The 15,124-nt window shown below is 39.6% G+C and overlaps 1 protein-coding gene across 17 annotated transcripts in view; it reads left to right on the forward strand.

Annotated features, from left to right (window-relative positions):
- The window catches only part of PER2 (period circadian regulator 2), a 47,361-nt gene that overhangs the window by 1,168 nt on the left and 31,069 nt on the right, over window positions 1-15,124 (forward strand). For 2 of the 17 annotated variants that reach the window (XM_040566671.1, XM_040566662.1), the window contains exons 2-5: window positions 6,044-6,098; window positions 7,004-7,057; window positions 8,945-9,008; window positions 9,541-9,632. The gene's annotated coding sequence lies outside the window, so the exon portion shown is untranslated. Of the gene's footprint in view, window positions 1-6,043; window positions 6,099-7,003; window positions 9,199-9,540; window positions 9,633-10,332; window positions 10,512-15,124 lie in introns of all 17 variants that reach the window. The other 15 variants (XM_040566660.1, XM_040566663.1, XM_040566673.1 and 12 more) reach the window with 11 other exon arrangements.

The raw sequence follows: 15,124 nt of genomic DNA on the forward strand, positions 1-15,124 counted from the left end.
GTTTTTCATATCAAACCAAAGTATGCCAAGCTGTCAGTTAAGCACGTGGTGTATTCTGTAAGTGTCTCTAAGTCTTATTGGATCGCTTGAGGCCATTGAACTTGATGAAACTCAAACTTTTCATGCCTTCTGGAGTGCCTCAGTGTCTACACTTGTCCTTAGTCTTCTTACCCTTGGGCCCAGTGCTGTGTATACGCTTTACGCAGTGGATGTCAAATACAAAATTCAGGAGCAGGGCCTAGAACTCGGTTCATGTCACCGAGAGTGCCCCCACTGTTGTGCTGTAACATCAGGTCCCTTCTTGCTTATGCTTGTGTGTGTTTGCATGCTCTTCTGGTCTTTTTGCTGTTTCTTACTGCAGCTTGCTTTGTTTCTGCAAAGTGAGCAAGTTTTACTGGAGGACCGGACAGTGTCCTCACTTGATGCAGGCTTTGCTGTTAGCCCTGTGATCAGGGCACTGTCTTGAGGTGTGGAGTCCTTCTGGCCTGCTGCTGGTCTGAGCAGGTTGCTTATCTTAGACACGAAATTAAAAAGTAGGACCTGTGGCCTAGGGTGAAAGAAGAAAGTCATATCCTTCAGTTTTGGTGTGTGTTGGGCTGTTCCAGGTGTTTAATTGAAGGTAGAAGGGAGGATCCAAGCTGCCAACTACCCAAGTAAAGCAGTGTCCAGCTCCTTGTGGTGAGAAGCTGCCCTGCCCTGTAACTTAGCTTGCCTTAATCAGAACATAAAGGTGCGGAAAGAAGGATTTTGGCTGCTGTGTACTTTCTTCAGATTCAGCAAGTTTTCTGGATTTGTTTGTGATCCAGAGACTGTGGTTTTGCCAACACTTTTGTTTGTCGGTTGCTATGACTTGTAAACTTCCTATGTTTGTTTTAACACGAATGCAATCTGTGAAAATCTAAGTAATCTTCATTTTCACACTTTACTTGTATTCCTTTTATATTTCCACAGGGAGTCATAAAGAGACAGCGTATCGCGGTAGCGTTTAGCGTAATACCTTTTCCCCACTTCTTTTCTCAGTCACTACGATTAAAATATGTAACAGTCTCAACTTTCAAATAAACTTATTTGAGTCTGCCCCTGGATAGTACGCTTTTATAGTAATAAATTTCCCCTGTTAAAAATCACTTTTTTGTGTGCGCGCCACAGTATGAGATCAGAGTAAGTGGAGTAAAAGTTCTAGACTTTTCTTCTACCTCAGACTTTGTTATGACCAGGAAGTGTTTGCTTTAGATGCAGACTGATAAACCAATTTTTTTCTTCCTGGGTTCTTGCCACGCCTGTATTCCTCTAACACCTTTACAATATTAAAATGCACTTTGCTGTAGAAAAGATTTTTTTTTTTTTTTAACCTTTTAAAGTATAGGCGCATGGGCAAGTTACTCTGGGATGAGGTATATTTGATGCGGTGTAGTAGAAAAGCAAGTAAATTGTCACTAACCAGTAGAGCAAGTAAATTATCACTGGTCTAGATCAACTATAGTGTTTTATATAGGGTTGCTGTTGTTGGCCTATGTTAAAAGGGAACGTTGTGTTCCTACTGGGGTGTTGTGTAATACTTGGCATGAGTGTGCTGTAGCCACTGTATTATATTGATACCGTTACCACATCGTAATTACTGGATAATCAGGTGTTTCGGAAAAGGAATTTTAGTGTCCAGTGGTGGTTGCATGGCCTAGAATTCCTGTCTGAGGACGGTGGACTACAGAAACTCTTAGCTGCATTATCTATCCTGCTGCATTCATACTGTCTGCATCCAGTTATGTCCCTGTTGCGCAAGTTTGAAACTGCTTGACTAGTTATTGTGTTAACCTCTCTTGTCAAGCACTGAACAGCAAATGGGTCAATTATATCACAAAGAATAACAGATACTAATTCTGTGATTCTGAAGGGCTTTGACTTGTGGTTTTGGTACAGGTGATGTTGGGTGCAGGAAATAGTAATGCTGCTTGCTGATGGTTTGTGTAGTGCGTAAAGGTGCCTGACCCCTCTCCTGCTTCCCAACTGTTCCCTGAGCTGAAACGCTGCTGTGGTGGGGCCAGAATGTCGCTCCCTCCTGTGCTGTTGGTAGTAAGGCAAACCTTTGGCTTCCTAGCTGTTGCCTAGTCAAGAATGAGTCCACCTTTTGACAAGCAGAGAGAAGCTTATTTTTTTTAGCTACAGGTGAAATACTTCCTTCTGTGAAGCATGTTTAGAGGGTGTGGGAGAAGAGAAGGTGGCTGTCAGAAACGCACTTCATAGGCTATTGATTTTGTGATCTGTTGCTGGGAGATCTTGTGACCTCTGGCCACTCTTGCGAAAGACAGAGTGGCAGAAGACCGAAATGAAGGAGGATCAGAGGGTTTGGGTATGCCTGCAGAGGTGGAGGAGAGGCTCAGAAGCTACTCTTTGGAGCACGATCTGTTCCTGCTGGCAGTGAACCAGCAACCCCATGTGGCAGGGAAGCACCCGAACACATGGGAATCCACATGTCTGAGCACATGCGCGGTGATCTGGTACTCTAGTAAGTGGCTTAGTCGATCACCGGGCAGGCATGTTTGTGTAGCCTGCTTGTGCTCTGCCTGCCAGCAGTGCTAGTACAGGGGCAGATGAGGCTTTTGTGCCTCTGTTTGGTATTTCAAAGGTTATCCTTCAAGTGTAGATATGATCTTTATGTCTAACTGCCTGCGTTAGACTTGTACCAGTCTGGTACAAGGTTCTCTTACGTGGCTGTGTGTGCTTCTTGCCGAGTTCCTGAGGGACAGCAGCAGTGTATCGACCTTCTTGCAAGCTGCATGGGCAATAGGCTGGGAGTGTGTGTTCGCCACCATGCACGCCAGTGAGGTTATGAGATCTTTTTGTGTGAGTGAGAGCCACTGTAAGGCCAAGAAAAGTTTTGTACAGATGTTCTCAGCTGTTGCTCAAATGCTGCTGAAATAGTATGTGGAAGTCTTAGAGGAGCCTTCTGATTCCTCTGGCTTGTTTTGGTAGTCTGATTTAAATGACTTCACTTCCAGGACATGGTAAGAAGTAAGGCTAAATTTACCTCTCTTGAGATAAATAACCATGGAGTATGGTCCGCTTTTCTTCGTTTTCTCCCAGTAGAAAGCAAAGCTTTACTGCTGAAGGGATAGAGACTTAACATGCTGTATACATGACAAGTAAACTGAGAAACACAGAGCAGCCCGTTTCTCTGCGCAGGAGTACAAGGAGTACAAGTACTGAGCGTGACTGCAGAAGTTCTGGGCAGGACGGACTGATGTTCATCCTGAAAAGATGCGACAGTGGGGAAGAGGGTGTGTTTGTATGCCAAAATAATGGGGAAAGGCTTTGGGGTTTTGCTTCCAGTTGTTGTTGAATATATTGTGGTAACTTTTAGTGCTTGATTTTTTTTTTTTTTTTTTCCTATAGCTAAAATTGTTGGAGAGTTCCTTCTATAGGCGTTTCAAACTGGCCTTTTTAACGTAGAACCAGTGCTATACCATCTTTCCAACATGCTGTCCTTAAATTGTGTAAAACAACACCCGTATTTGGCATAATTGAAGCTTAGGGATACAAGATGAAGTGTTCAGGATGTCCAGTACTTGTATTTTTCATTGGTCTTGCTACCTGTTCTCCGTATTCCTTCCCTCTTTTGTATCTTGGTATGACTTTTGTGCTTGACCTTATTTCATGTACTTTTATGCTTCTGCTGCTTTGTTTCTTTAATTGTACGAAGATCTTCAGTACATAAAGCACTTCTTCGCTCTCAATTACATCTCTGCCATAGGTTCCTGGGTGATTTGATCTCTTATGTCTCTGTACTAATATATCCAGCTTGCAGGACAAGTACATCATGTTTGTTAGGTGACTGTGCTTTGTGGGGTGTATTAATGACTTGCCGTAGAGTCTTCCAGAATGGGACTTCCATTCTGACTGCGGTAACAGGCATGAGCTGTAGTCATCTCTGAAGAGCAGCACTCACCTGAACCTTCTGTAAACGTAATACAACGTGGTGCAATTCTGCTGTCGTCATCCCCTGGGGAGGAGTTCTCACCTAATAGTAAAATTGAAATATGGTTCTGCTTTAGTAGTGAAATATATAACTGGATGGTGGAGCATGCTAATTTTTCCCTCCGTTCTGTGACAATGCTTTCTCAGATGTGTCATATTTGTTGTTTTGCCCCTAGAGGAGAAGAGTTGACTTATGCAAACATAGAGTTCTTGTCGCTGTTCTCTTGTTTAATAACTTTTCCAGTTCCCCTCAGAAATAGTTTTCTATTTAGAAAGAAAATCAAACATCCTTAAATTTACATTTAATAGAAAGCATTTTAGTTCACCTTTAAAAAGTACACAAAGCCTATTTTAGTATTGGAAGGAACGATGCCTGGAAACTCTCATGGGACAGGTAAAGGAGACTGCATTTAGCCTCTTCACAAAATATCCCAGCACGGGCTGCAGCAGTCTTGTCCATCATGGATGTGTTCCTGTGTTGGCACCTTTTTTTCTTCACAAAAGGTGCCCGCCCTGCTGGCGGTTGAACTTAGCTCTGTGCCAGAGTTTGTTGCTCGCAGTGAAAGAGTAGACGTGAGGAAGTCAGTTTGTGTTTGCTGATCGCTCCAGATCCGCGTTGGTGATCTGAGCAGCAATTGTGGGGCCAGCAGAGCATGGCATGCTCGCCTCAGAGAAAGAGGACAGTCCCTGCTGGGTGGCTCAGTTGCTGCCCTGACTGCTTTTGGGGGTTACTTTTGTGACTGGCTTCTTACAGCTCCAGGAGAGCAAATGATGAATCAGGAGCTGGCCCAGGTCAGTGAGCACAGCATAGGTGAGATTGTTTGACCTTCCATGAGGTAAACTTGCTAAGGTCAACAATGTCCTGCTACTGGGCTATTCATAGTAAGATTGAGTTGACTTTGTCAGGTTACCTCAGGCAAACTCTGCTATTAGTTACCCCATGGAGAAAATAGGCAGCTTCAAAAATAACAGAACCACTCTAAAACAGGGGGGAAATGAATTAATAGAGTTGGTTTGGATGCTTCAGGAGCTGGAGTGATTGGTGGCGTGATCTTAGGTAGGTCCATTTAGGAACCATTTGTGAGGAATGAGGGATTTTTGTTCTGCTTGGCTCTCTGGGATGCAGCCGAAGACAAGGGGTAATGGTTTTAAACTAAAAGAAGGTAGATTTAGATTAGGTATTTGGAAGAAGTTCCCTACTATAAGGGTAGTGGAACACTGGCCCAGGCTGCCCAGAGCAGCTGTGGCTGCCCCATCCCTGGCAGTGCCCAAGGCCAGGCTGGATGGGGCTGGGGGCAGCCTGGGCTGGTGGGAGGGGTCCCTGCCCAGGGCAGGGGGCTGGAGCCAGGGGGTCTTTGAGGTCCCTTCCAACCCAGGCCATTCTGTGATTCATCTCATATATTTTGGATGTAAGTAAAAGAAGCTTCTCTCTTTTTATTAAGCTGAGAACAGCTTTTGCTTTAAGAATGCATACCTGTATTTTGGAATGTGAAACCAGTCTTGGTCATGATGTCAGTACTTTCACTCAGTCTGCAGCATATTTTTTATCTCCTAAGGCTAATTTGGAACGGGCATTTTGGTGGTGAAATGTTTCAAAATTGTAGTATGTAGAAGAAGAAACAAGTTGAATTCAAATAGATGATCCACATTTTATACTAGGTCGTACTCATTTTCAGCATGGATGCTCTCAAATGAGTAAGTGGTTGATTTTGAAGGAAACTGTGTTGATATCTGTACTATCTAAACAATGTTCTAACAATAAATGGATATTACGGAGATGGAATTGTTTATTTCTTGTATTTACAAAGGGAATAGAATTCAGTGAATTACTCTATGCATTGCTTGAGGGAAATTTGGAACTTAGGTTATGATAATAGTAGATACCTATCAGTAAAATTTCCTACACTTTCTCTCATTTTGTATTTGTAGTCTTTTTAACTGCTCTTCATCTGTGGAGTATATACCCTCCATTGTTGGGCTTGTATTCCATTATTAAGTGGACCTGATTTATGTTTCATAAATTATTTCGTATCTTGCATGTAAAACTTCTAACTTTTTGTTTGTTTTGTAGGAATATATTGATGACTCTTTCAGAATTGGAAAGACTGATGAGTACATTCATTAAGGTGAGTGAGTGTCTTATGATCTCCCCAAGAAACTGATTTCTAGTTTATTCTAAACTGATTTTTTGTTGTTGCTGCTTTGGATAGCTCCCTTAAGCTGTAGTCTGTCAGAGTGCTGAGAACTGAAAAGATAGTCAGGATAGTATGTTTTTAAAGACTTTCACAAATCATTGAGCACCCAGAAATGATGTGGCTTCTCTAAATTGTTAGGAAACTGAAATTACTTAGCCTAGCATCCAGTGCTACATCTGCATTGTTTACTGTACAATAGTTATTGATAAATTCCAGTCTCTTGAAGGTGTGTTAAGGAGTCTTAATAATAATTCTGGGGTCCAGAAAACAAAGTTATTCGTGTTGTTCAGATAATTAGGATGATAGTTCAGGAGGAAAAAAAAAAGGAAAATATTCATATAAGATTTGATTTGAAAAGCAGATTATAGCTTCCAACAATGTTTTTGGTCAGTTTTGTAATGGACTGGTACTATTCTAATCTCTGTTCAAGAAACTGAACACATGGCATCAGAGCTACCGAGTTATGCATGTTTCTGTTCAATGTGTTAGAAGCTAATAACAAAGAAGAAGCTTATTATAACTCATGTGGGATGTGTGGTAGAATAAGAAAACCCAATAGATCGTCATATAATGGAGGAGGCACATCATCTAATAGTTTTGTTATATGTGATCTGATAATGGGACAGTGTTAGCCTAAAGAAGGAGAGGGAAGCACAGCAGTTCTGGGTAATACTGTAATATTCCAAGACAGATGAAACTGAGTATTTTGAGGATTAACGCTATGCTGCCCATTTTTTCCTGATGATTAAAATAAAAATAGTTTTTCTGTTGCTACAAAACTTGAACTGAATAGGTTCTTAAAGCTGACAGTGTTTGTTCTCTTTTCAATACTGCAGGTGTGACTTCATGGCTCTTCAGAAAGTCTACTTGATTGGGATTCTCTAACACAGGTGTGTTCCCCAAAACAGGTTGTTCCTTCTTTTCTGATGTTGAAGTCTTCTATGCTCCGAATAGATACACCTCAGTATCAAAGGAAGTGTTGTCACGGGCTCTATATTCTTTTTATACTGATCAATTTAGACTTTCTGTGGAAAAGACTTTCCTCAGATGCTGTAGATGGATGAACTGGGCTTACTCAGTCAACTGCGTATTTCTTCTGGTTAATAATAGAAAACCAGAAGATTAGATTCAACTGTCTCTAGTTTTACTCAGGCTGATGAAAGACCCTGGCTTGAATGACTTGTATTGAGTTTGAGATGAAACTCCTTTTGATGTAGGTTTGTCTTAGCTTTCTGTTAATTTGTAGAGAGGCTTATGATGAGAATTTTAAGTAGTTACAAGACTTTTTTTCTTAATACCTTCCTAAATGCGTTAAGTAGATGAAACCTATATAAGCAATTAAAACGATACGTTGCTACTGTGAATAGCATACATATTTTCAAATGTGTACTTTAAGCCTCTGTGTAAAAGTGTCATGATGGAGATCACAAAGCTAGAAAAGTGCTGTGTCCCCTCATAAATAGTTGGGCAAATCCTTGTGAATTTTCTGTATATCTTAGTGATATACCTTAACTTTATAAAGGAAATATGGAATATAGGGAGATGAGTTAGTTGTGAGTGAAGTGTAAAAGCTGACTTTCAACACTAGTTAGATCTAAAAGACATTCCAGCATCTGTGCTTAAAATTGCAAAATCTGAAAGTAGCTCTGAATAAAGCTATTTCCTAACGCTTCTCTTGGCCAGAGATACAGAGCTTATTTAAATCCTGTTTTATCAATTGATGATAAAGGTAAAACACAGAACTAATATGTACAGATTTGTACCATAGTCTGAGACTTGCAGAACACATCAGCATTGTGACATTATGCAGAATGGAACATTGTGAATAAATTCTTCCTTAAGTCTGGCCAACGCAAATGTACTTTTAGCAGTTGCTAGATGTGCTGCATTTTAAATTAACGCATATTAACATGGCTGTTATCCAAAATGGTTAGTTTTGTAAACAATCAAAAGCCATCTGGACGTGGTCCTGGGCAGCCAGCTGTGGGAGGCCCTGCTTGAGCAGAGTGTTGGACCAGATAAACCCCACAGGTTTCTTCCAACCTCAGCCATTCTGTGAATTGCAATTTGCTTACTGCCTAAAACTTGAATCATAGAATCATTAAGGTTGGAAGAGACCTCCAAGATCATCTGGTCCAACCATCATGATATTACCAATGTCACCCACTAAACCATGTCCCTAAGCACTAGGTCTCACCTTTCCTTGAACACCCCCAGGGGGAGTGATGCCACCACTTCCCTGGGCAACCCGTTCCGACGCTTGACTGCTCTTTCTGAGAAGAAATGTCTCCTAATTTCAAACCTAAACCTCCGCTGGTGCAACTTGAGGCTATTCCCTCTAGTCTTATTGCTAGCTACCTGTGAGAAGAGGCTGACCCCCAGCTCCCAACACCTCATAGCAAGCCTACAGAGTTGTAGATGAGATTAGATTTATTAGATCAAGTCTTAAAACTGGATATTCTAAATAAACCAAAGCATGTGGACCTCCTGTTGAATACGTTGGGCACTTTGCTGTTCTCTACTGGAGGATTTAGCCCTTCATTCTTAGTGGTTGTGTCAGCTTGTGCAGACCTTAATGTGCATGGTGTGACACCATACTGATAGTGGATGAGAAGTTATTGCTGAGAGGAGAAGTTATTTTATCTATTGTAGAAGGTTCTGCTATTTTAAAACTTTACAAGACCTTATTGTAGACCATAAGTGTTTAAAACACAAATTTGTATCTGATTCCTCTGCTGGATGACAGTTTCATATTTAACCAACGTTTATCTGCATAGGAATGGCATAACTGTGAGCATCTCTCTGGTATCTGTTTGAAGAGGACACTGTTGGGGGGCCCAGGTATTTCTTTTATATTTTATAGTTGTAGAGGTGTCCGGACTCTGTAATGGTCAAAGATTTCCAGTAGAAGAGGATGAGACAAGAATTAAATGCATGTGGGAGACTCTGGACCTAGGCACTTCATGCTTTTGATGCTAGCTGGGAGGGAACTTGATAAACATTTTTACCAACTTTTCATAGGAAGAAACAGGTAAGGAACATGCATAATCGTTATGATTGATGTTAATGGAAAGACTTTTTTTTATTTTCCCGTAGACCTCATGCAGAAGATATATTGTTCTGTTTGTTTTACCTTAAACTGTGATTTCAGTCATACACATACTCATTCAGAACTATTTTTGGATATAAACTGGGAATTGCATTATTGAATTGAAGCAGAGAGATTTTTTTTTAGCTTAAGTGTACTTATTCATATAATCAGGTTTGAGTTGTTTTGTTTGTTTTTCCACGGAGAAAGCAATGTAGATGCAAGTATCTTTGCTACGGATGGAAGGGCCTGGCCTGATGCTTATGCTGATCTCTTCCTGCATAGATGCTGCTATAACTTCAGGGTCTGGCACTTGGATGGCTCTGGATAAAGGCTTTGTCTTGGCCAGTTCCTCTGTTGTGAAGTGAATGGCAGCTGTAAGTGATGGCTAAGTAGGATCACCTGTTTAAAGATACTTGCTTTTGTTTAACTAATGGTCCTGTACTGAGGGTTTTGTTGAACTTGAAGGTGGATCTTTATTAACAATTATGAAACAAATACTATGAAATCAGATTCTGTGAAGTATTTGCGTTGTTCTAGATGTTAATGATGATTTGATATATTGATAAATTGATATAAAGTTCTAGCTTATACTTCATTCCTTCTTAAGAAAAAAGCAAACTTTTTCTTATGATGGCTTGCAGTGGTATGAGGAGTCTATTCAAAAAGCAGGCTTCTTTAGTTTCTTTAAGTAGTCCTGCAGGAAATTTTTACACATCTTTTGTTATTTTTCATATAGTGAAATCTGAAAATACTGCAATTTTTTTCTTGCTCCATTCTCCGAATATGTCCTAGTGAAGATATTTTGTAAATTGTTCTACTGTTGCAAAAAGTGAAGCTCTTAGTTTTGTTGCTGGTGAAGTTGTACAGTTAGACATGTTACTTCTCAGATTGTTTGTTTACAGTTTTTTTTCCTGACACTTTGCTACTACCAAGGACTCAATTATAGTCTAATTGCGCAGGGAGAGTGCATTCATTGTAGACATTAATTTCCATTTTTTCCTAGAACTGCATAAGACGATTAAATCAGTGCTAGTTGTTAATTGTACAAATAAGAAAACTTTGCCATTTTGCCAGGCAGTCCACCAGAAGACATGTGGAAAACATTCTCATTGCTAAGGCCTCAAGTAAACTCAAGTCCAGACCATGAGGAATGACTCCTATTGATCCTAATGCAGTTACTGTCCCCTGTCACTGACATGACTAAACTATATTCATAAACTGTGGTGTGCCTGTTGGTTTGTTTTTGAATATTGGTAAGTTCATTTGTTCATTTTAATGGCAAACTTAGGCAAACTGTCAGTCTTGGGATGTGCTCAGTTCTTGAATTAGTTCATTCTGGCTTTGGATTTTTACACTTTAATTCTTTAAATGCTAGTATGCATTTAAATGCTAGACATTTTTTTTGTGGGAAAAAAAAAAAGAAAGATCTTTGAAAGTGACCAGATCTGTGCTGAAACAAGACTTTGTTTAAAGGGCAGTTTCAAAAGAAATTTGCTTTCTTTGTATCCTACAGTCCTGACCCAAGTTCTTCAGAGGTTTTTCAAAAGCACAAAACCATTATTTCTTCAAGCATTTGCCCATACATATTTTGATATGTTCTTCTGGCACCACCGAAGTTCAGGCTCTTTCCATTGTCTTATGGTGGGAGTAAAGCTTTTCTGGTTAATGAGAAGTAGCCAGAAGATGTTTTCTGCACATCCAGCCTGGCCTATGTTTGTTCTTGGTGCTCGGTGGAATTATATTGCCTTTTCCGTACAGCGTCAGTGTCTTCAGAGCTCTAGACTCCGACAGAGCGACTCTAAGAGGTTTGCTCTGTCTAGATGAATAGAATGTTTTTTTGAGCCATTTATCTTAAAATCAAGCTTAACTGGTGCCAATTTAAGATTAATGGAAGTTTTTATTCAGAGAGGCAACATAAATAACCTCCCTTTAGAAGCTTAGAAAGACATAGCAGAAAGTAAAGAAAGAAAAGCAGGGTTAACTTATTTCTCAAGATCAAACCTAAGAGAACTCTTCCTCTGTCCCCAAGTGACAGTCTGCACTTGTTACAAACCTGGTGTGCTGTGCAGGTAGCTTCCTCAAGCTGGGTAACAGGCGAGGTCATCAGACTGCGAGCAGGCTTGCTCTTACCTTTTCATTCTCATCTGGTTATTGACTGGAAATTTATTCAGGCGTGTAAGTGGAATAAATATGTGCAATTTATTTCAGAATTTTGACTGAGATGAGTTTCAAAGCTAATTAATCTCTCGGGGCTGACTGACCCTCTGTACTCCTGAAGTGTTTGCATGGTGCTTGCATATGCATGCAGATGTTCTTCTTAAGGTTTTCCTCTGTCTGCTAGTAAAGTCTAGCTAGAGCCAACAGTCTCTTCTTAGCCTACACCATGTTCTTTGCCTGACGTTTTAGGTAATTGATTTTCTCTTTTTCACAGCTATTCCAACCTCCTAGAGAATCTCTCCTAATTGGTCATATATTATTGTTGCTACTTCTTGGAATCTTTTATTATTTATTTATTATACAAGCTTTTGGATTAGAAACGCTCTTCTACCTTCTTTCATATGCCCCAGCCTCCACACCTTCCCCTATGGACTTACAAATTTTCTTCATTGGGGATTTTCTTAAGGGGTCCTTCATGATGCTGCAGTCAAAGATGACTGGATTTAAATACTGCCTCTCTTGCACAGTTCTGTACTAACTGTGGACCTAGCTAATGTCCGTCTCATTAGGGAGATTGCAGTGTTGCCAGTGAATGCATCAGGGCTTTCCCCAAAAACCCTTGGAGGTGTCATATTTTTCTTGTTCCTTCCCATTTATTCTTTCTCTGTTCCTTACTCTGTTACATATCTATGGTATGGAGGCTTTTGAGATTTTCTTTGAAACAAACTTTCTGCAAGACTGTTTGGTTTTTTTCAGTGACATTAATGTTCCAGTCCTGGATTAAAAATACTAGGAGCTGAGACAACTCTTCTCAAAACATGCTTTTGAAAGGAAGGTCAAGCCTGTTTCTTCTTCATCAATGGGATACTTATTTTTATCATCATTGTCCTTGGGCTCCAAATTGTAGTCAGTGTAACGTATCTGTGTTGTTCCTACATAACTACTTACTGTGCGCAAACCTGCAAAAGTTCTGGCGGGTGGAAAGCTAGAGACAGATGTCACACAACATAAGCATTTCCTCACATAATTTTTTGTCAGGTGTCAAGAGGAAGAAAATTCATGATATTTCCTGTAGACCAGTACCTAGTTCTTCTGTTAGTGATTCTCTTAATTTGAACACATTGCTTTAAAGTAAATAAATAAGCTCTTGTTCAAGGAGGCATGTGAAATTCCTCAAAAGTCACTGGAAAGCTTCTATATATTCTTGAGAGCAATCCTCTCCCACCTAAAGAAGCACTATTGAAACTAGCTAAAGATACCCAGCAGAGCTAGCTTAGATGTCAGGGAAGGAAGAGAATGGATGACATTTGGAGGTAGAAAAAATTGCTTATCTCAGAATTTCAAACCATAGACCTCTGCATTCTGCTTATGGCACAATTTCGTTGACTCTTAAACTTTCAAAGATTAGAGAGAAGACTTTGGGGAAAGAAAGCTTGTTCCTAAAATAAATAAATAAATTGCAGCAACTCTTGAGACTAAGAATATTGCATCATTTATAATACTCCTTGGCTTCAGAATTCCGGAGAGAAGGTTTCGCACACTTATTCTGAATGTATTCTGAATGCAAACATTTTACATATGAGTAGGAAAGCTGTGGTATAATCATTGCCCTTCTCATAAGTAGTGCAAATTTTCAGACTTATGCATTACTGTAATATTGGACTACTTACCTGTGAAGTATTTAGGGCTGTGCTAATAGTTTGCCTTCTGGCAGTTCATGGTTTTGAATCCATCAATAGTGATGTATATAGCTGTCTTTAAGGGATTTAAGTATAGTAGCTCGTGCTTTTTTTAAGAGCATTTTTTTCTACCTCTAAAAAAAAAAAAAGTGTGACGTAGGTTATTAGCTGGTAGTGCTGTTTCGGTTACAGCAGCATGGTTTTCTCTTCTATTTTAAGCTCTTTGTGAGTAGTTCTTGGTCAGAAAAATATAAGCAAAGCCCCTGCATTAGTCAAAAAATACTGTATGAGGAATGCTAGATTTCACCTTAAATTCCTGAGTGACACTGTTGAGCCTTCTCTTCAGGTAATGCCTTGGCTGTCTTTTTCCATTCATGGAAAATCATGATGGGGTTACGTTGTGTAATTTTGATGTGCATAAGGCATTTACTTGAAATGGGCAAAAGGCTGCAGATGGATCATCAAGCTCACCTTTAACCTTACAGGGAAGGTCAAAGGCCATCCCATTGCTGGCTGATTAGTTTGCTGGAGTACATTTGCTCACTGAATTCTCCACAGAACTTCACAACCTCAGTGCCCTCTGAGCAATATTAATACAGATGACACATAAGTGGCTTTTTAAGAGAGAGTGGTTTCTTGAGAGTTTTTTTAACCAGGTGGATGCTCATATTTATACAATACTTAAAGTAGTAAGAGCATTTACTGGATGGGAATGGATTAACACTCTATAAAATGCTCCTTATTTGTACGGTAACACGAGTTTTTTTTTTTTTCCTTATGTACTGCCTGTTTGGTATTTCCCCAGTGCCACCTTCTGTATTTACTCTTCCTTTAGTGTTTTCAGTCACTAGCAAAGAAAGCTAGTTGTATAGTTACTTGTGATGCTGCAGATAGTAACATGGGTACCACTGACCTGCGGCACCTCCAGTCGGGCTCATTACAAGTATGGGTAGTAAGAGTGGACTCTAGACAGGGACAGATCTTCATTAAAATGTGGAGGTAGGTAAGGCAAGTGAAAACGTGAGCTTTTATCTACAGCAGAGGTTAAATTGGAGATGAAACATCTGATCTAGTTAATCATTGGCCACCAGAGTATGTGCCGTTGTGAAATAATACTGGAATTTCATCTAAGTAAATACTGTTACTGCATTTTCCAGTTCTGTAATTTCTGAGACAGAAGTGGCTTACTTAATCCAGAAAAAAAACTGTTAGAGTACCAAAGCATAATTTATTGTCTGTGAACTGCTGTTGAGTGCAGCAGCATAACTGGATGTCTACATAATCTGGGTTAGCAGACCTAAAGTGAATAGATGCAGTAGTGAGATGTTGGTATTTTTTTACCTGAAGTTTTTTTTTTTTTTTACTACCTGTAATGGAGATCTAATAAAATCTTGTTTGGAAATAAAAATACATCTATATATATAAAGTTTATAGAAAGATACAAAGTATTATCACCATTGCTGATAGCTTAAATGTCCCTAAACTATGCTTCATCTTTGAAATGAAAGTAGATATCTTGCACGTTTCTCTAGCCAAGGAAGGAGGAGAACAGTATTTTCTTCTGAAAAACTTCAAATAAACGTAGAATGTCTGGAAAAGCAGCAGTTGGGAGGGTAAGAAAATAGTTTTGATGCTTACTAGGTGGGAGGGAGGTAGAATCATAGTGTGATTTAAATGAATATTAAGTTAGTCGGTAACAGAAAACTTTAAAATATTGTGTTTAAAAGCAAGTTGATACAGTTAATACTAGCAAAGCTTAACTGCAGGTTTTCTTGTTTCCTGTTATTATAGTCATTGGTCGTTAAGCTATTCCAGTGGTTTATTAGTCAACAACTGCAATCTTGAATATTTTAAAGGAAGAAAGGAGGGAACAAAAATGGTTTTGTTCTTTTAAAACAAGCTTTTTTTTTCCCCCCCGATGCTGAATTACATTATTCAGAGGATCTTAGTTCATGGTTTTGCAGTATTGTTGTCTAGGTTGTTGAACTAGATGAGGGTATGAGTCAGATTGAATACCTCTATTTTGTACA

This window comes from Cygnus olor, chromosome 9, assembly GCF_009769625.2.
Source record: "Cygnus olor isolate bCygOlo1 chromosome 9, bCygOlo1.pri.v2, whole genome shotgun sequence".
Lineage (NCBI taxonomy): Eukaryota > Metazoa > Chordata > Aves > Anseriformes > Anatidae > Cygnus > Cygnus olor.